Source organism: Rhineura floridana, chromosome 3, assembly GCF_030035675.1.
Source record: "Rhineura floridana isolate rRhiFlo1 chromosome 3, rRhiFlo1.hap2, whole genome shotgun sequence".
In the NCBI taxonomy this organism is placed as follows: Eukaryota; Metazoa; Chordata; class Lepidosauria; order Squamata; family Rhineuridae; genus Rhineura; species Rhineura floridana.
In genome coordinates, this window is record NC_084482.1 from 153,867,900 (window position 1) to 153,888,387 (window position 20,488).

General features: G+C 41.5%; 1 long non-coding RNA gene and 1 pseudogene across 3 annotated transcripts in view; one reads left to right on the forward strand and one right to left on the reverse strand.

Moving 5' to 3' along the window:
- The window catches only part of LOC133380665 (uncharacterized), a 134,847-nt gene that overhangs the window by 70,294 nt on the left and 44,065 nt on the right, over positions 1 to 20,488 (forward strand). The window lies entirely within an intron of this gene.
- LOC133382575 (5S ribosomal RNA) lies at positions 19,647 to 19,766 on the reverse strand (annotated as a pseudogene).

Sequence of the window (20,488 nt, forward strand, 5' to 3'; positions counted from 1 at the left end):
ATTAATGAAGAATTACAGAATAATTTGAATATTTATTATGTGTTAGAACAATTAACCATTTAAGTATGAGAAGGAAAAAATAAACAAGAGCCCTGGAATTATGTAATATATATGTGATGGCATTGTAGCTGGTACCTTGTTTGCTATTTGTGAGTATGTAGTTATGATCGAATAAAATGTTTGAAAATCTTTTTAGAAATTCAGTTATGTTATTGATAAGGTTTATAAGGTATTATGCAGGGAAATCTTATACTTCCCCTTTCTGAAGACTAGGGTTTTTGTATTTCATGCCCACACACTTGAAAAGCTAAAGATACTGTTCAGACATGCAGACAACTTGGCAAAAACTGGTGCCTTATCACCTGGATCAGCACAAAATACTTCAGCAGTAATAAAATTTTCTAGAGAATTGTTTGCCTGCCTTTTTGTCCATATTCAGTCTTTCCCATAGTGCTGCAAGCAGACCCAAGCTACTACAACTGCTTCTTGTCATTGCCTCCAGGTCAGCAACAGACACTATGTTCAAACTGTTCTGCAGCAAGAAATTTGATGAAATATTGGTAAGTCTGGAAAGGAATTGGGACTATTGACCACTCTTTCATGCCATGCTAGAGGCATCCATGTTTGTTCCAGCTTATGTGCCTATATAATAGCTGTTTTTAGTAACCATAAGCCATATTGGTATGTATAGCTGGGTCTCTACATTTTCCAGACATGTTGGAGCAACTGACTTTCAGATGGTCACTAAGGAACATTAAAGATGTAGTCTTTATGCACACTTATGCACACTTAGCTGGTATGGGAGTAAAGCCAACTGAACTTAGTGGGCTCTCTTCTGAGTAGACATGCATAGGGTCACAGTGTTAGTTGTCCTCTAGAAGCTGAGAGACTAAAGTAGGGATGTCTCAAGACAGTATTGAACTGGCATTTTCAGAGGAACATTACCATTGGATCCTTTGGTTTCAGATTGTTAATTGCAGGTGCTAATTAAACACATTCCAAATAAACTCTGTAAAAATAGCAATCTCAGAAGGTGGGGTAGAAGTTGCAAGGAAGAAATGGAGCCCTTTAATAACATGGTGACACATCATTTTTGTGCACATGATACACAAAGCTTGCTGGAGGACAGGACATTTGAACTGATGTCTCTGCCCCGACCCCCAAAAACCTTTTTTAAGAGAAAAAATTAACCACTTTTTGCAGGAGATGGTAAACAATATTTCTCTCTCGGGACATACCAGGTACCTATTTAACTTCTGGCTAGATGTGCAGAGGGGAAGGGATAGATATCCTGTGACCAGAAGGGTCGCCTTGTTTCCTCCAAACCTTATTTCTCTTGTCTATGTAGCCTGCTCTATCCACTTCACAGAGGTTGCATGTTGTTCTCTTGCAACAAATATAACAGAGAGACTTGTGGCACCTTAAAAACTTACATATTTATTGTGGAATAAGCTTATACCACAGTACATCTTTTCTTTAAGGTGTCACAAGACTAGTTGTTTGTTCTCTCTTCAGCAAATGAATGCCTGCTACAGAGCCTCCCACAAACCGCCTCTTCTTTTCTCCAAACCTCTACCATTTTTACTCCCTCCCCCCTTTTGTTAACTTTTCAGTGTACCCACAAAAACCCTTCTGCCAGTTCCTCTTCTTCATACCCATTTTCTGTTCTCAATCTATTACGGAGATTATATAATAATATGCAAGGTTGTATAGGTTGACTGATTTGTCTCACTCCAGACGCATTATCTTGATTGACATAGAAATATGGACTTCATTTTGTGTCAAACAATAAAGTAACTTGCTCAAAAAGGGAACATCTTGCCCCCCCCCCAGCAAGGGGATCATAAAAACTGACAAGGTCTATAAATTGCTGACATTAATTTCTGGAAGGTTTGCTAAGATCTGAGAAGATGGCAAGGAAGTTCTCTACATATCTGCCTTGCTAGAATATTCTATTACTAGAACAATGATATAAGAGAGCCTGACAGTGACCGTTACCTCCTAATTTAAATTTCTGAAATGTTATCAGATCATTGTTGCTAACAAAAGTGATAATCGTAGTGGCCTTTACATTTTTTTCATTTCATTTTATTTGTATATAGCCATAGGCTGTTACAAAAGAGCAGTACAATCATAACATTTAGCACAGATACATTTCATGATTAAAATGTGAAAAAATTAATTTTTAACTATTTGTCTTAATAAAACTGGTTCTGAGTTTCTTAGCGGCCAAGGCAAAATTAGCCATAGAAATTACTATGTCCGGCTGGGGCAAAGATAAAAGAAAAATTACTTTCTGAAAACTATTAAAATTAGTTAACGTATCGAGAATTTAAAATAAAAATTTTGCCCTTGGATAATCAAACAATTGGCAGTCTAAGATATAATGAAATACATCGTCAGGGACAGTACAACCGGCTATACATATCCTTTGGTCGTATGGAATACCAAGATATCTACCTTGCAAATAAGACGAGGGCATCACTTGGAAGCGGAATTCAGTATAGGCTCTACGCAGTGAGGCCCTCGTCAGGATATCTAGGTAATTGGGCCAATCGCAATTAGGTTTGTTATACTGAAAACATTTGGAGAAGTGAGAGTTTGCAATTATTACTGTGTCTTGGTGTCTATCCTGGGCGTAAATCTGATTGCGAAGAGTGGTGGGATTGAGATTTGAAAGGAGAAAAGGGGTTAGAAGATACTGTACACCTAGGGCTGGAAAGTGGCCTTTACACAAGACATGCAGTATAAAGTTCATACGTTTCACTTAAAGCGGGGGTGGGGTTTAAGAGCATTTACCTACACACTGGTTTATGGCCCTTATCACCATATACAGTATCAGGTGATACCCCCTGATATTCTAAGAGAGCATTTTTATTTGAAGAAGGTTAAGAAGGTTCATTTATATTTGAGCAAAAGACAGCAAACTGTATATTGAACGTAGATTCTACAACAATAATAGGATGCCTATTACATTCAATAAACAACAGTTTGCTGTCTTTTCTCTCTTGTCCAAATATAAATTATTAATTTATTGTTTTTCAACATTTCATTGCTTGCTCACATTCATTTATCATTAGTACGCTTCTGCTTATCTATTGTTTTTCTTTTTGAAGCTTGAGACTTTCAATAAAGATGAACATATTGGCAACTCATTCAATATTATGCCTTCCCTAACTGATAGAGGTCTCCCAGTAAGATGATAACTAGATTTGGTGTTATCAGACATCCTCTTATCTCTCTGATTCTTGATTTCCCTAGACTACTTTAATAGATGGACACTCCTGTTCCATATGAAAACAAAGTTCCATTAGCTCCACACAAGAAAATAAGAAGAGCTTTTCTGGATCAGACCAAGGGACCATCTACAGCATCATGTTTCTAGCAGTGGTTAGCTAGAATGTTCCAGGAAGCAGGGTATGAAGACAACATCCCTCTAGCAAGGTACAAAGGCAACATTCTTCTAGCAACGGGCATTCAATGATATACTGCAACTGAAAATGGAGGAACCACATAGCCATCCTAGTTAGTAGCCTTTGAACTATTCTTCATGAATATTTCAAGCTTGCTTTTAAAGCCATCTAAGCTGTCACATAAGAGAGCCAGTATGGCGTAGTGGTTAGACTGTGTTGGACTATGACCTGGGAGACCAGGGTTTGAATCCCCACATATCCATGAAGCTCACTGGGTGACCTTGGGCCAGTCACTGCCTCTCAGCCTCAGAGGAAGGCAATGGTAAACCACCTCTGAATACTGCTTATCATGAAAACCCTATTCATAGGTTCACCATAAGCTGGAAGCGACTTGAAGGCAGTCCATTTCCATTTCAAGCCGTCACATTTTGTGGCAGAGAATTCTGTACATTAGTTGTGAGTTCCAACCCTCAACTGCTCCTATAAGTTTTACAAATTTCTACTAGGAATTAGGCACTGTTAGTATAACATTTCCAAATTGTTTTCTTTTAATCAAGGATAGAAAAAATGTGGCCCTCCAGATGTTGTCGGACTACAACGCCCACCATCCCTGATCATTGACAGTTTTGGCTAGGACTAATGGGAGTTGGCCTCTAACCTCACACATGATCTGGGCAAATTTAAACATTTCAAAGCCTCACTGACATCTAACAAATGCTTAAATTTCTCCCACTGAAATCAGTGGGACAGTTAGAAGTGCCTAACTTGTCTTGGATTGAGTCCAGTGCTATTAGAACAATATCCATGGCAACTGTCAGGGAGAGCAATATTTGATGAGTGGAATGGGGTAGAGGAGGCTAACTATCCTGGTGTCTGTTTGTGATTCTGTTCACAGAGTGACTTCCAGCAAGTTGCTTGACTTCTCTGGGCTTCAGTTTCCTGGTTTGTAAAACATTAAGGACTTCTGGCTAAATAGCAGAACAGGCTGGATTTCCAGGCTCACTGAAACTGGGAATAGACTTACCATTGTTTTCCGCAGATGGTTTGGAATAGGCTCTGGATATCAGCATATGAGTGAGAACCTGAAGAAATTTAAATTGGGGATAGAGCTACATTAAAAATTATTCAAAATCTTTAAGCCCTTTTTTCAAACTAGTTAGCAACAACATTTTAGGCATCTCTCCCCCCCCACACACACACATGAGCATTGTTTTCAGATTCCTAGTTTCTGGTATCAAATGACCCAGAACTCAGGTGCCTGCAATATTTCAAGATCTTGTTTAAGAGGTTGCAGAAATAGTTAATAAAGCAATGAGGAGCTGGATTCATGGTCTAGCCTCTACTGAAATAGCAGCAGTTTGCACAGACAGCACAAAGTGCGTTATTAGAGCAGGAACGAACTATTTCCTTAAGGCATATGAGGCATCTGTAACATGCATCTGCTATGCTTCGTTTGCAGTGCAACACATATTTGACTTGGGTTGTGTATGATGGCAGCACTGTGGAATATGATGTTGTTGTGCTGAAAGTATGGTGGCTGTAAACTCTTCAACTTGATTTCATATTTCACAACTGAGCAAGTTCTTCCCCAACTGTCTATATACAAAGCAGAAGATTCCATAACCTGCTTGTCTATCACTCCAGTTCTTGTCTACTCCAAAATAAACTCCATTGGGTTCAGTGGGACTGATTGCCAGGTAAGGGGGTATACAGGTGCGGCCAAAGATAGGTTTACTAACTTCTCCTCTGTTCCTCGGCAGTGACTGTGGAGATACCCAAGATGCTTTTCCTAATTTTTGGCTCTGTTCCTAGATAATGCCGGTGGCGGAAATCCCGCTCCGAAGGTGTCCGGACACAAGTTAGAGCAGCAGTAACTGCCTACCAAGTGGCAATAAGGACAGAAAAGAAGGCTTTCTTTACTGCCTCTATTGCGTCTGCAGAGTGCTGTCCCAGGAGGTTGTTCCAAGTGGTCCGAAGCCTGGTCAGTCCAGTTGCTCAGGAACCCTTGGAACAGTCAAAAGCCTCCTGTGACACTTTGGCTAAGCACTTTGCTGATAAAATCGAACACATACGGAGCTCGATCCCGTGCGCCGTGGATACAGTGAATGAATCGGAGTTGACCGGTTGCATGCCGGTATGCTGGGATCATTTTCAGCCTCTCTCTTCTGAGGATGTGGACAAGGTGCTCTCGACTGTAAGGCCTACCACCTGTCTAACTGACCCTTGCCCATCGTGGCTCATCATGAGATGCAGAAAGAAGTTGGGTGAGGGGATCAAGGCGGTGGTAAACGCATCCTTGAAAGAGAGTGTGATGCCATCAGCCCTCAAGGAGGCAATTGTAAAGCCCATCTTAAAGAAGCCCTCCTTGGATCCCCAAGTTTTTAATAACTTTCGCCCAATTTCGAATTTACCATTCTTGGGCAAGGTCATTGAGCGAGTGGTGGCCAATCAGTTGTCGACACACTTGGATGAAACGGATTACTTAGATCCATACCAATCGGGCTTCAGGACTGGTCACGGAACTGAAACAGCCTTGGTCGCTCTGGTAGATGATATGAGGAGGGCATTAGATAGGGGAGAATTTACCTTCCTTGTCCTCCTCGATCTCTCAGCGGCTTTTGATACTGTCGACCACAGTATCCTTTTATATCGCCTAGAGGGATTGGGAATAGGAGGCACTGTATTACGGTGGTTCCGCTCTTTTCTCTCTGATAGGTACCAACAGGTGGCATTGGGGGAGGAGGTTTCAGACCCTTGGCCTCTCAATTGTGGTGTGCCACAGGGTTCTATCCTCTCTCCCATGCTATTTAACATCTATATGAAGCCGCTGGGGGCAATCATCAGGAGATTTGGGCTGCAGTGTCACCAATATGCGGATGACACTCAGCTCTATCTCTCATTTAAATCTTCACCAGAGTTGGCTGCGGAGACCGTGTCCAAGTGCCTGGAGTCCGTGAGTGGATGGATGGGAAGGAATAGGCTGAAACTGAACCCCGACAAGACTGAGGTACTGCTCGTGGGGGACAAGAGAAGGTTGGGAACCGTTGACCTGAAGTTCAATGGGGTGAGTTTACCCTTAAAGGACCAGGTCCGCAGCCTCGGGGTTGTACTTGATTCCAAGCTGTCCATGGAGGCTCAGATTTCGGCTGTGAGCCGGGCAGCTTGGTACCAACTACATCTTATACGTAGGCTGCAACCCTACCTTCCTGTTCATCAGCTCCCACTGGTAGTACATGCCCTGGTCACCTCTCGATTAGATTACTGTAATGCGCTCTACGTGGGGTTACCCTTGAAAACGGTCCGGAAACTACAACTTATTCAAAATGCGGCGGCTTAATTACTCACAAACAGTCGTCGCCGGGACCACATCACGCCAGTGTTGTTCGATCTACACTGGCTTCCAGTTGTTTTCCGGGCCCAATTCAAGGTGATGGTTTTAACCTTTAAATCCCTACACGGTCTCGGCCCAGTTTATCTAAAGGAGCGCCTACAACGCCACCAATCATGCCGCCTGACAAGATCAGCCACACAAGGCCTTCTCTCAGTCCTGCCAACCAAAGCAGCTAGGTTGGCGGGCACTAGAGAGAAGGCCTTTTCAGTGGCGGCCCCCACCCTCTGGAACTCCCTCCCACAAGATCTTCGGCACATCTCTTCCCTGAATATGTTCCGCAAGGCCTTAAAGACCTGGCTTTTTCAGCAGGCTTTCGGGACTTCTGGGGAGGCTTAATATTCTTCTGTTTTAAATGCCTCCTATTATGTATTGTTTGCTCTTATAATTTATATATTTCACTGTATTTTTATATTGTATTCTGCCATATTTATTGTATGTACGTCGCCTAGAGTGGCCATTGGCCAGATAGGCGACACATAAATTAAATTTATTATTATTATTATTATTATTATTATTATTATTATTATCCACCGGAAAGGGTTAGGTCATGAGGGTCCTGTGCCTTCTATGAAGATGACTTATAAGTGATGACCTAGATATGTGTGGGACATGACTTTGTATTCAGCTTTTACTTAAGGCCTGGTTCCCCAGAGTCAGACAGTAAACAAAGAATGTCCTGCCAATGGGCATAGCTACCCTTATCTTAAGGACACAGCAGCTTCTTTCCCCCTCTCTTCTCCAACAGAAAGATGTTTTCTATGGCTCCTTCCAAGTGCTTCTTATCCTAATTCAAAAATATCTGGCTGGCCTAGCCTCAGTGAAGCATTCAGAGGCTTGCCGTCTGCAGGTGACATTATGCAGGAAGAATCTGATAATTGTATGCATGTTTACATACATCTGCATTCCAAATTGACTCCAATTTGTGCATTTGTCAGAACCAGTATGCTTCTATTTTAGCTATTTTAGCTCTTCCTTTTCCTTAACCACTTCTGCTCCTGGGCAGAAAATAGCTGTTTTTTGGAGGCTAAAAAGCTGGCACCTTGTATTGAGAGGTCTAACTGGCCTGAATGCTATCAGTGTTGCCCTTTTAGAAGGGTTGCATGCAGAAATTCATTTTTATGGGGTACATGGAGGTTCATTACAGGTGGCTTATTAAGAGACATTTCCCAGTGATAGTGACACTTGATGGGGAAAGAGGGCAAAATGTTTTCTTCTTTGTTTATTTCAGCTGATCTTCTCTATCAAAGATCAAGTCCCATTCCAGTTCTACTGACACTAGTCTCCAGATCCACTCTCCATAATGACAGTATGGAATCATAAAGTCCTGTGCTTGTACGCTTTTAATAAGCAGGTTTACTGCAATGCACTCTATGTGGGGCTGCCCTTGGACCTGGTTCAGAAGCTCCAGCTGGTGCAAAATGTGGCAGCCAGATTGCTGATGGGAGCACATGGCCGACAACATGTGACACCACTTTTAAAACGTCTGCACTGCCTGCCCAGTCACTACCGAGCCAGGTTCAAGGTCCTTACAAAATTTAAAAAGCCCTGAACATCTTAGGTCCAGGGTATCTTAGTGACTGCCTGAATCCTTATATCCCAGCTTGATCACTGAGATCATTTGCAGGAGCGGCTTTGGTTGTTCCCCGAATTGGTGAGGCTCATTAAACACTGACGCAAAATTGAGGTTTTGGTGCCATCGGCCCAGTTCTCTGGAATGCTCTTCCAACAGAGTTTTAGCAGGCATCTTCTGTTTTAACTTTTAAGCGCCTGCTGAAAACGTTTCTGTTCTGCCAGGCTTATGCAGGCAATTAAGAAGATGCTTTTTTTTTTTTGCAAGAGTTGACCTTTCTTTTTATTGTATTTTTTAATGTTTTTATTTTATGGTAGTTTCTTTAATGTGTTGTAAACCGCTTTAATGTTTTTAACAAAATAGCAGTATACAAATATTTTTATAAATAAATATTTAAAAGTACAACTTCCAATTAAAGTTTTCAGATGAAAAATCTTGAGGATCATAGAATCATAGAATAGTAGATTTGGAAGAGGCCTATAAGGCCATCCAACCCCCTGCTCAATGCAGGAATTCAACTTAAAGCATACCTGACAGGTGGCTTTTCAGCTGCCTCTTGAATGCCTCCAGTGTTGGAGAGCCCACCACCACGCTAGGCCATTGCTTCCATTGTCTTACCACTCTAGCAGTTAGGAAGTTTTTCCTGATGTTCACTCAAAATCTGGAGTCCTTTAACTTAAGCCCATTATTCTGTGTCCTGCAGTTCTGGGATGATTGAGAAGAGATCCTGGCCCTCTTCAGTTTGGGAACCTTTTAAATACTTGAACAGTGCTATCATCTCCTTTCAGTCTTGTCAAGGCTGAACATGCTCAGTTCTTTCACTCTCCTCATAGGGCTTTGTTTCGAGTCCCTTGATCATCCTTGTTGCTCTCCTTTGAACCTTTTCTAATTTGTCTGCATCCTTCTTAAAGCGCAATGTCCAGAACTGGATGCAGTACTCAAGATGAGGCCTAGCCAGTGCTGAATGGAGGGGAAATAGAACTTCACACGATTTGGAAACGATATTTCTGTTAATGCAGCCTAAAATAGCATTTACCTTTTTTGCAGTCACATTGCACTGTTCGCTCATATTCAGCTTGTAATCAATAACAATTCCAAGGTCCTTCTTGCATGCAGTATTGCTGAGCTGAGCCAAGTATCCCCTGTCTTATAAATGTGCATTTGGTTTCTTTTTCCTAGATGCAGAACTTTGCACTTACCCTTTTAAATTTCATTTTGTTGTTTTCCGGCCAATGCTCCAGCCTATCAAGAACATTTTGAATTTTGTTTCTGTCCTCCAGGGTATTAGGTATCCTTCCCAATTTTGTATAACCTGCAAATTTGATAAGCATTCCCTGTACCTCCTCATCCAAGTCATTAATAAAAATGTTGAAGAGCACTGGGCCCAGGACCGAGCCCTGCAGTACCCCACTCGTTACTTCCGCCCAGTTTGAGAAGGAACCATTGATAAACAGTCTTTGAGTACAATTCTGTAGCTAACCGTGGATCCACCTGATAGGTGTTCCATCCAGCCCACATTTCGCTAGCTTGCTAATCAGAATATCATAGGTCACTTTGTCAAAAGCTTTGTTGAAGTCGAGATATATTATGTCCACAGCATTTATCAGGGAGGTTACCTGATCAAAAACTGAGTCTGGCAGGATTTGTTTTTGACATGTTGGTTTCTAGCAATCACAACATTGTTTTCAATGTGCGTACAGGTTGACCGCTTTATAATCTACTGCAGAATTTTCCCAGGGATTGATAACAGGTTGGCTGGACAGGTTCCTCCTTTTTGCCCTTTTTGAAGATAGGGACAACATTAGCCCTCCTCCAGTCATCTGGCACTTCACCAGTCCTCCATGATTTCGCAACGATAATAGACAGTGGTTCTGGTAGTTCTTCAACCAGTTCCTTCAATATTCTAGGATACAGTTCATTGGGCCCTGCAGGTTTGAACTTGTTCAAAGTGATTAGGTATTACTTGACCATTTGTCTATCAGTCTCAAGTTGCAATCCTGCTTCTTCAACTTGAAGTTTCCCAGGAAGGTCATAGACCCTCTTTTGGGAGAAGGCTGAGCCAAAGTAGAAATTGAGCACTTCTGCCTTTCTTTTGTCATCTGCTATCATTTTGCCATCCTGATTGAGTAGCTGTACCAACATTTGTTTCCTCTTTCTTTTACTGTGGATGTACCCAGAGAAAGCTTTTTTGTTGCTTTTAACCTCTCTCTCTTACCTCAGTTCATTCTCAACCTTATTTATTTATTTATTATTTTATTTCTATCCCACCCTTACCCCCAGTAGGAGCCCAGGGTGGCAAACAAAAGTACTAAAAACACTTTAAAACATCATAAAAACAGACTTTATTATTTATTTATTTATTTATTAAATTTATATCCCGCCCCATAGCCGAAGCTCTCTGGGCGGTTCACAACAGATAAACATCCAATATACAATTAAAACATATAGTAAACAAATTAAAAGCTAAACCTAATCAAACACAGAAGCAACTACAAATCTTTAATATATATTGAAACAAAACATCTCTAAAAACATTTTTAAAAAGCTTTCAAAATCTTTTTTTAAAAGATTGTAAACATTTTTTTAAATAAGTTTTTTTTTTTAATTTTAATTAAAATAAGGTTTAAAAATATTAAAAAGCAATTCCAACACAGACTCAGACTTTAGCCTTCCTGAGGCCATCACTGCAATTCCATGCCACATTTCTGTATGCTTTCTTTGTGGTCTGCCCTTCCTTCCACTTCCTGTATGTGTCCTTTTTTGTTTTCAGGTCATCGCTAAGCTTTTTGTGAAGCCACATTGGGTTCTTCTGCTGTCTTCCTCCTTTTTCCCTTGATAGAATTGTTTGCAATTGTGCCTTTAGAATTTCTTTTTTAAGAAACTCCCACCCATCTTAGTCTCCTTTTCTCATTAGGGTTGCTTGCCATGGAACCTTACTTATAATTGTTCTGATTTTACTAAAATTGGCTTTCCTGAACTTCACGTTACGCGTATGGCTACTCTCAGCTTTTGCTTCCTTTAAAATCAAGAACTCTATTCAATAATAGGCAAAAAATCTTGTGGTTTAAGAATGTACCTATAGCCCATAGATATTTCTATCAAACTTTAAAAAGCAGGGATATTGGGCAGCTATAGTGAATGCATCAGGGTAACAGGAGACCTGACCTCCTCTCGGAGATATTGAACTGCCCTACAAATTTGTCAAAATGCAAACACAATTTGGGTTGGTCTTTCACAGTCCAATCCACTTCCTGTGTAGCTTGGAAGAATTTGGTAACGTGCCAAAGTGTAGCCCGTGGTCCCAGAATCCAAAGATCTCACATTGGCACCACCTTCATAGCCAGTCAAATTTAAACCAAAACTGTCCCTGGCCACATCAACACTTTAGACACCCATGGTTTCTCCCAAAGAATCCTGGGAAGTGTGGCTTGTGAAGGGAGAGCCCCTAGTTGCTAGGAGAGGCCCTATTCTCCTCACAGAGCTACAATCCCGAGAAGAGGGGCTGAGTGTTAAACCACTCTGGCCACTGGAGCTCTGTCAGGGGAATAGAAGTCTTCTAACAACTCACAGCACCTTTCACAAACAACACTTTCCAGGATTCTTTGGGGGAAGCCATGACTGTCTAAAGTGGAATAAATGTCTTGCATGGATGTGGCCACCTGGTTAGCCAAGCCAAACAGCTGTGAGTCTGGCTTTTAGAACAGACAGTTGGTTCTTACTGAACATGCCTGACGTTATAATAGACTTCAATGTAAAATATCTTAAATTAATTAAAAATCAGCCAGACATTTTTTTTAACTTTTAAAGTGAAGAAGATGAAGGTTAGAGTATAGGGCAAGGTCAGTGATAGGATTACAGGTACTCTGTGAACATGGCTGATTTTTCATTAATTTCAACAGATTAAGAGAACTCTGACAGAAAAAAATCCAAAAGGGCTCTGTTTTTTCTCTCTCCCTTTTTACACTTTGAACTCTTGATTCTTTCTGACTGTTTTGTGTATCACCATGAAAATTTAGAGGGTTGTTAAGCAAGCATTTCTGAGTTCAGGACTATAAGTTTTGTAAGGTTTTGTTTAGAAATGAGCTTATGGGAAGCATCAGAATGGCATCTGATGGAACGCCTCTCCCGCTATGTTCCTACCCGTTCACTCCACTCGACGTATAAGGCCCTTCTCCGGGTCCCAACCCATACAGAGGCCCGGAGAACAGTAACAAGATCTAGGGCCTTTTCGGTGGTGGCCCCCGAATTATGGAATGCCCTCCCAGATGAGATACGCCTGGTGCCTTCTCTGTCATCTTTTCGGCGCCAGGTAAAAACCCACCTCTTCACCCAGGCATTTTAAAGTATTTAAGCTTTTAATCTTATTTTTTTTAGTTTTCTTTCACTTTGTTTATATAATGTTTATATTGTCTGAGCAATACACACTTGCTGTATTTTAAATATTGTGGTTTTATCATGTTGTACACTGCCCTGGGAGCTGCTAGCTATAGGGCGGTTTAGAAATGCAACTAAATAAATTATAAATAAATGTGGGTATTTTCAATTTAACATTGCAGAACGTGAAAAATCCATGCTGACTATAGTATACAGGCACTCTCGTGGCTATATAATGGTCACTTTCCCCCAGAGTTCCCATAACTGCCACTTCATCCACTATAGCTGATCCTTTAGTTGCTTCCTACACTTTCTGTAGGAGGAAATTATCTTCAACACATCAGGATTTTCTTGGAGGGGCAGTTTTTGGCAGAATTTGTCTTCCAACAGATATTGGGGTAATCAAAGTACCCCATTACTACTACATCATGCCTCCTTGAAAAACTGGCAACTTGCTTTTCAAAAGTTTCATCCTTATTTTCTCCTTGAATGGGTGGACAGTAGTAGACTCCAACCACCATGTTCCGTTTATTCCTTGCCTCATTTATTTTAATCCAGATACTCTTGGTGGAGCTACCAACCTCATCCTCCTGTATTTTTGTGCAGGGAAGTCATCCCACCAAGTTTCAGTTATACCTATCACATCATATGTACCCTCCTGTATTAAGAGTTCCAGTTCGTCCTGTTTGTTTCCCATACTCTGGGCATTAGTGTACAGACATCAAAGACCAGGTGATTTATGATCTGGCCTCCTTCTTACATTTTCATGAAGACTGTTATTGGGCTTCATTAAAGTTGTTCTCTCAGTTTCTGTTACTATGCATAAGCCTTTGTCAGTCATTACCACCAAGTTTACGTCTCCCTTCCCATTAGGATTCAGTTTGAAGCTCTCTTGATGAAGTTCTCTATGCCGTGGCCAAACACATTCTTCCCAGTCCTTGTGAGGTGCAATCCATCACTTGCCAGTGGTCCATCTTCCAGGAAGTGTAGCCTGTGGTCCCAGAATCCAAATATCTCACATTGGCACCACCTTCATAGCCAGTCATTCACCCGTAGTATGTGTCCCGTCCAGAGTTGGACCCAAGAGGCTGAGACATTGGTGCAAGTAAATCTTGTTTTATTAGAGTAATGGATACATCAAAAGCAGTGCGCTTCATAGAGTTCCTACAATAACTCACTATAATTCCCTAACAACACTTTAGACATGCTCTGCAATGTAAAAGAGAGTTGATGCAACACCCCCCTCCAAACTCAGCAGACTTATATAGGGGAGGTTTTGGAGTGCAATCTCCCACTCCTTCATACCCCCGCCCTCTAACCAGTACGCTTTTCCCACCATCGAGAGTGAGGTGAAGGGGGGCGAACTTCCAAGGGCTCGTCTGACAAAACAGGGTCCTTATCAACAGACAGGGAAGTAGAAGGCTGGGAAGCATCAGACATCTCTAAGTTACGGGTGGACAAAGGGGGAGTTACTGCTCTTTCGGAATCCTCCCCTAACAGCTCTGAGAGGGCGTTTGGAGGCTGAGCACTATTCTGAAAGGGGGAGGGTTAACCCGTGGGAATTGGCGGAGCATCTAACACACTCCCTTCCTCCAAGGCTGGAAAAGACACAACAACAGCTGGACCTTCTGCACCTTCTGGCCGTGGAGGCGCCTGCAATTCATGCCTTCCCCCTCCCTGCTCGTCGAGAGAGAGCGGAGGCTCGACAGTATGCTTCTTTCCCTTTATACTCCTCTTCTAAATACTGGAAGGATGGATGAGAGAACTATCTGGGCCCCCAAATCCTTGAGTTTCCTTCCCAGAGCTTCAAAGTCTGATGTGATTTCTTCGTCGCTAGACTTGCCAGTATCATTCATTCCCACATGGATAAGAATAAAGGGATATGTGTCAGTGGGCTTTATGAGTGATGGTAACCCTTCCATTACATCTCTAATCCATCCTCCAGGGAGACAGCATACCAGGCGAGTCCATGAGTCTTCTCAGCATACTTGGGTTTCAATCCCATGCACTAGGGAGTTTCCCATTACTACTACTATTCTGCTCCTAATTGTTACCTTTTTCCACAGTTTCCTTAACTTCATTGTTGCTCTCCACAACAGTCTCCTCTTCTGCTTCAACATGCTGCTGTTCTTCCAACTCCTGTACTTGTCTTTGTTGTTGCTGTTGTTCCAACGTTCTGTCTAAGAACTCTTCGTTTTCTCTTACACTCTTGAGTGTGGCCACCCGCTGCTCTAGGCCTCTCACTTTTTCTTCCAACAGCGTCATCAGCTTGCACTTGTTGCACGGGCATGCCATGTTGTTCTCAGGTAAGAAAACAAACATTGCACATACCTTTGCAGGTCACCGCCATTGGAGTGTCCTTCCCGTCCATAGTCTCTACTCCTTTTGGTTCTTTCTTTCTACTTGTATTGGAATGGCCTGTGCTTTGTCCTGTTCTCCTTCAAGTTAAATAGGAGAGTCCCACTGGTATGTGGTGCGCATTACTTTAATTTTTTTTGTTAAGGACCTCTCCCTTGACCTCTCCTGCTGAACTCCACTGCCAAACTCCTGTTAGCTCTCGCTGTTCACTTGCTCTGTTTGCTCTCTTTCTGAGAACTGGCTTGCTTGTGCATCCTCTGGACCAACTGAGATAGCTCCCTCTGCTCTGCTCAGTTGGGAGTCAGGAAACAGAATGGGGTTTGTCTGTTAAATTCCCATTTTATTTTGAATGTATTATGATTTTCATGCATTATGATTAATTGGATTATTTGAATTTTGGAAAACCCAGGATATTTTGAAGGGTACACAAAGTGAACTAAGATAACAGAGAAGAGGATGGCTTCAGTTGAGACAGCTTGTTCATAGAAACTACACAAAGCACAAATGTGGGTAGAATGCTGCACTGAGCTGCACAGTTTCTAGAAATCATGCATCTCACTTGGCAGAATAACTGAAGCCATGAGAAATGTATAAATCATTTAAGTCATTGCATTTCTGCTAATGAAGCCCTTGTCTTTGGGGTTGGAACATAAAACATTACTTTTGAGATTTTCCTATTTAATCTAAAAAAAAAGTGCTTGTAAGAACATACTTGCAGTTAAGAGGGGAAGGAAATCCTGATAAGGCTGGAAAGTGAGTCCATCACAAAAGTCAGGTGTTTAATGTTACTAGTGCCATGCTGTGGAACACTCTCCCAGCAGAGTTTCAGCAGGCACCCTTGCTGTTAACCTTCAAACATCTCTTGAAAGCCTTGTTATGCTTATAGACCTATTCAGTGGTTGTTATTTTAGATGAACCAGCCATTTTTGTGATTTTGTATTGTTCTATGGTCTTTTATGTTGTGCACTGCCTTAATATTTTTATGTGGGTGGGAGGTATATAAATACTTTTATAAATAAAAAAATAAAATATTATTAAGAGGCATTTACTGACTTTTGGCATCAGGATGCTGGAGCTATTCTGATTTGGAGGGACCATACCTCAGTGGTAGAACACCCACTTTGCATGCAAAAGCTACCAGGTTCAATTCTTGACATCTCCAGGTAGGGCTAGAAAAGACACCTGGCTGAAATCCTGGAGAGCCACTGCTCTGCCACTCATTGTAGACAAAACTGAGTTAGGTAGTCCAATGGTCTGACTCAGTGCGAGGCAATTTCCTTTCATCCTATATATAATATTCCATATAACTGAGGTGGATGTGAAGGAAAAATAGGACCTATTTTGGGTGTGCCCCTGGGCAAGAAGCGCACAATGATTCCCTGGCTTTCCTCCACTGGAGGCTTACCAGAAGATAAGTGGAGTGCTGGTGTTGGATTAGGGATCATGCCAGAGTTGAAGAGACATCAGCAGCATGCTTTCACAGTGGAAGGGGCCTGTTGTCTGAACACAATGGAATGTGTTCAAAAAGAAACCCCCTCCTAAGAAGTAAGAATCTCCTGTTTGTGTTGTGACCTTAATTCAACTGCCCCCATCTAATTTTTGGGTGCTGGAGAGCAGAGGCAGGTTGGATTAGAGATTGTGCCTACCCAGTATTTAGCTTAGTGGATCTTTCAAACATCCATGGGCTCTAAGCAGTTGACCAAACCTTGCTGAGCACTGGTGATGGGAGTGAGGAGAAAACCAATAAAAGATTAGCATTGCTCTACAGAGCATTGTTCCACAGATAGACTAAAGTGGCTACAACTAGAGCATTGTGTTGAAGTTGACCTTCATTGATTCTGATTGTAACTCAGCTACATAGCCAGTACATGTGGAGGCAAACTGTAACCTCCTGCTTGGTTTTTCCTTGACTACAGGATTTTTCAACTGAGATGTTTAGCAATTCATGTGTTAAGTAATGCTTAGTCTCTTGCCCAGGTTATCCAGAGAAAAGAGAATGGAGGAGCAGCTCAACTTGAACTCATATTTATGTCCAGAATGGGCTTTTGGGTCCCTCAGATCTATCTTTCCCACTACTATGTGCTCTGGCTTGATTCCCAAGGAATCCACACTGAGGCTGTTTATGCCATATTGCACAGGAATGTCAGCCTCCTATTGCCCAGTTGTCACAGGCTGATGGGCAACATGGCAATTGCTGCAGCTCCAGCCTTGACCCAGACACTGAAGAGCCTTTGCTGAGCCTGTAATCATATTTGAAGGCTGTTTTCCCCAAAAATACCTATCATTTGCCGTGGATTTTTCTTTTCTTCTTCTTCTTCTGGTATGTGTCATTTCTTCTTAAAGATAGCATGGGGTGCACTGAAGCCACTACTGCTTCTTGCCTGACCAGTAATTAATTAAGAAAGGATCAGCACTGATAATACTCTGTAATCCCTTCTTTCAGATCATTTTGCTTGGTAATCCCTTTAACTCTAGCAACTCTGATGGGTGACAGGGAAGAAGAGGGAAGAAGTCAGGGTGAACCTTTGCTGCATATTGCTGTGGCTGCTGGCCTGCATTTCCTCCATTCAAAAATGGAGGGCTTCGGATTATGAAGTGCAAATAGCAGAGTTAAGAAAGCCACGAAGCAGAGAGCAAAGGGTCAGGTTTAGACAGGATGTACACATGACAGTGTGTCAAATTCTGGATAGTGTTGCATAGGAAATAAATGCCACTGTAACTAATTAGACTTACTTCTGAGTAAACATGTATAGAATTTGGCTGCAAGAATATTAACTGGTAACACTTCATGCATATCTGACACTGACTCTATCAATGGTGCAGAACTGATTGTACTCTGCATCACATAAATGTTTCAGTTCTGCATCCAGGATTCCAGAAACAGGATCCAGAAAAGGTGATCTAACTAAACACTTGCTTTATTATAAACATAAATGACATTCTGCTCTTATAATTACATTTGGGGGTATTCTTGGTCTCCCCTCCACCTTCTACTGTATTGGTGGGATGTAAGGAGGCACCGATTTCCATCTCATCCTGTGTCCATCGCAATCAGTGCTGTTTCTATTCTGCTACAGTTCAGGTTCTGCTAAAACCTATGGTATTTGTCTTGCAATCTGCTATTCACTTGCATGATTTTCATTCCTGCCCTCAGTCGAATGTATGAATTGTGACAATTTTTGCTCCCATTTCTGTTTTTGATGGAATTCTGTAATTGTGAGAGATATTATACCTTTGTCCCTGAGAAAAGGTGCAGAAAATGCCGATCTTGGATGGGGCATTCTGTATAATGTGACCTGGAATCCCCCAAAGCTATGATTTATGAGCTAGCATTTGGGACATGACAGTGAGGAACAGACACTCCTTGAGCCTACTTACAGCTGTTTCACACGGAACAGCTACTCCACTTCCCCTCAGGCACACACACCCACCAATGGCCTTTCAACTGTTATTTCTCCGACAGCCAGTCAGAGAAATACAGTACTGTAGATTACTGCAACTAAATGACTATGAAGGGCCTTTTGTGTGATCAGAGATGCAATTATTAACCTGGACAGCCACAGACAAAGAACTATGCAGTGTAGCCTTTACTGAGTTAAGGTGTCTTTGATGCAAACATCTCTTCATCTATCTTAAGCAACAAATAAATTCTGTTCAGGCAGCTGAGTCAAGGCAAAATAATTGAGTACCAGGCATCAGAGAGTCCATGTGGCTGGAACAGTTGTGGGGAGGGTGTGTTTCCAAAGGGTAAATGAGGTGGGATCCTCTTTTCTGGGGTCTCTGTATGTGTCAGAATAAGACTGACTTTATCTCTTTGGGGTGGACAATTTCATCCTCATGATGGACAGCTGAATCAGTGTGCTGATTGATACGCTGATGCGGAGTCCATTTGCAATGGAAATCCCCAAATCCCCCTTCCCTGTGTATTTAATAACACAGATGTCTGTAAAGTAAATGCCAGCTGATTATCGGAAAACATATTTACTGAGCATGACCAAGGTTTGTAATGATCAAACACTGCCAATAAGTATTACTAGCATGGTCCTATAGCCTCTGAGGTAGGCTTTGCAAGCTCCTGCTAAAATGAGATTGAGATTAAGTCTGTTCTCCACTAGGCTATCACAATGCTAATCCATTCCAATTTTTTTTACAGCAAAGACAAACTTACCTTTAATTCAGAAAGGGTTAAACTTCCTTGACACTGAGAAATACATTCAACTTTTTCCCAGTCAGAAATTTCTCTGAAACAAAGAGGACTAGAAATTCACTCTTTTTTTGCTTTATTTTGTAACATCCATAGACAAAATAAAACATTTTTATTAATTTTTCCAACTATTTCCTCTTAATAGGCATCTCATGTTTCCTATTTTAATTTCTAAATTCTGTCACTAGATAGCCCTGCAGTACATACAGCATGTTGTTGTTATATGCCTTCAAGTCAATTATGACTTATGGCGACCCTATGAATCTTTTTTTGATATATTCATAGAGTTTTCATGGTAAGAGGTGTTCAAAAGTGGTTTACGATTGCCTTCCTCTAAACCTACAGCACCCTGCATTCCCAGGCGGTCTCCCATCCAAGTACTAACCAGGCCTGACCCTGCTTAAGCTTCTGATATCAGACAAGATCGGGCATGTTTAGGGTAGTATAGCCATAGGCATACAGCATATGCTAGCTGTTATCAAAATAGGGGATCTATATGCTTTTCCCAGTATACCTATCCATCTTGACTCTCTTGACATTCTGGAACAGGAATATTATGTTTGTAGGGGGCTTACTTCTTAAAGTAAATTCACAAAGGCTAGAATGTTGTTTGAAGGCAATGGCTATGTTCACATGTAATACTAATCTATAGTTTAACATTATATCCATGAGCCTTGGGCTTGTGCACTTGCCCTCCCCCTCTAGCACAGTTGTGAGGGGGTTCCCTTCCTTTTTAATCTAACATCAGTTTCTTGTGTAAACTATGGTATATTGAAACAACCCAAATCAAAACCATAATAAATGATCCTGGCTTGTTTCAATAAAACATATTTAACACTAACTACAGTTCTTGGATATAACAAGAAATTAGGTGACTGAAAATGGAAGCAAAATTTTTAATCTTGTAGCTGCACTGGAAGAGAAGGGTGCATGAGCCACACGCGTGTAGTACTAAACTATTTATATGCAAACCAGGCCAATGCAAGGAATTCTTCCTTGGTTGTGTTATTTGCTCAAAGTATATAATGTCCATAATTGTTATGTAGATAGACCTGTTTCTTCCTATATACATAAAAATGTAAAAAGTTGTCACATTGCAGTTTGCATGGCCACAGACAGGTGGTGCTACAAACTACAGTGTGATGAGAAGCGATGATGCGGGGCATACTGCCTCCAAT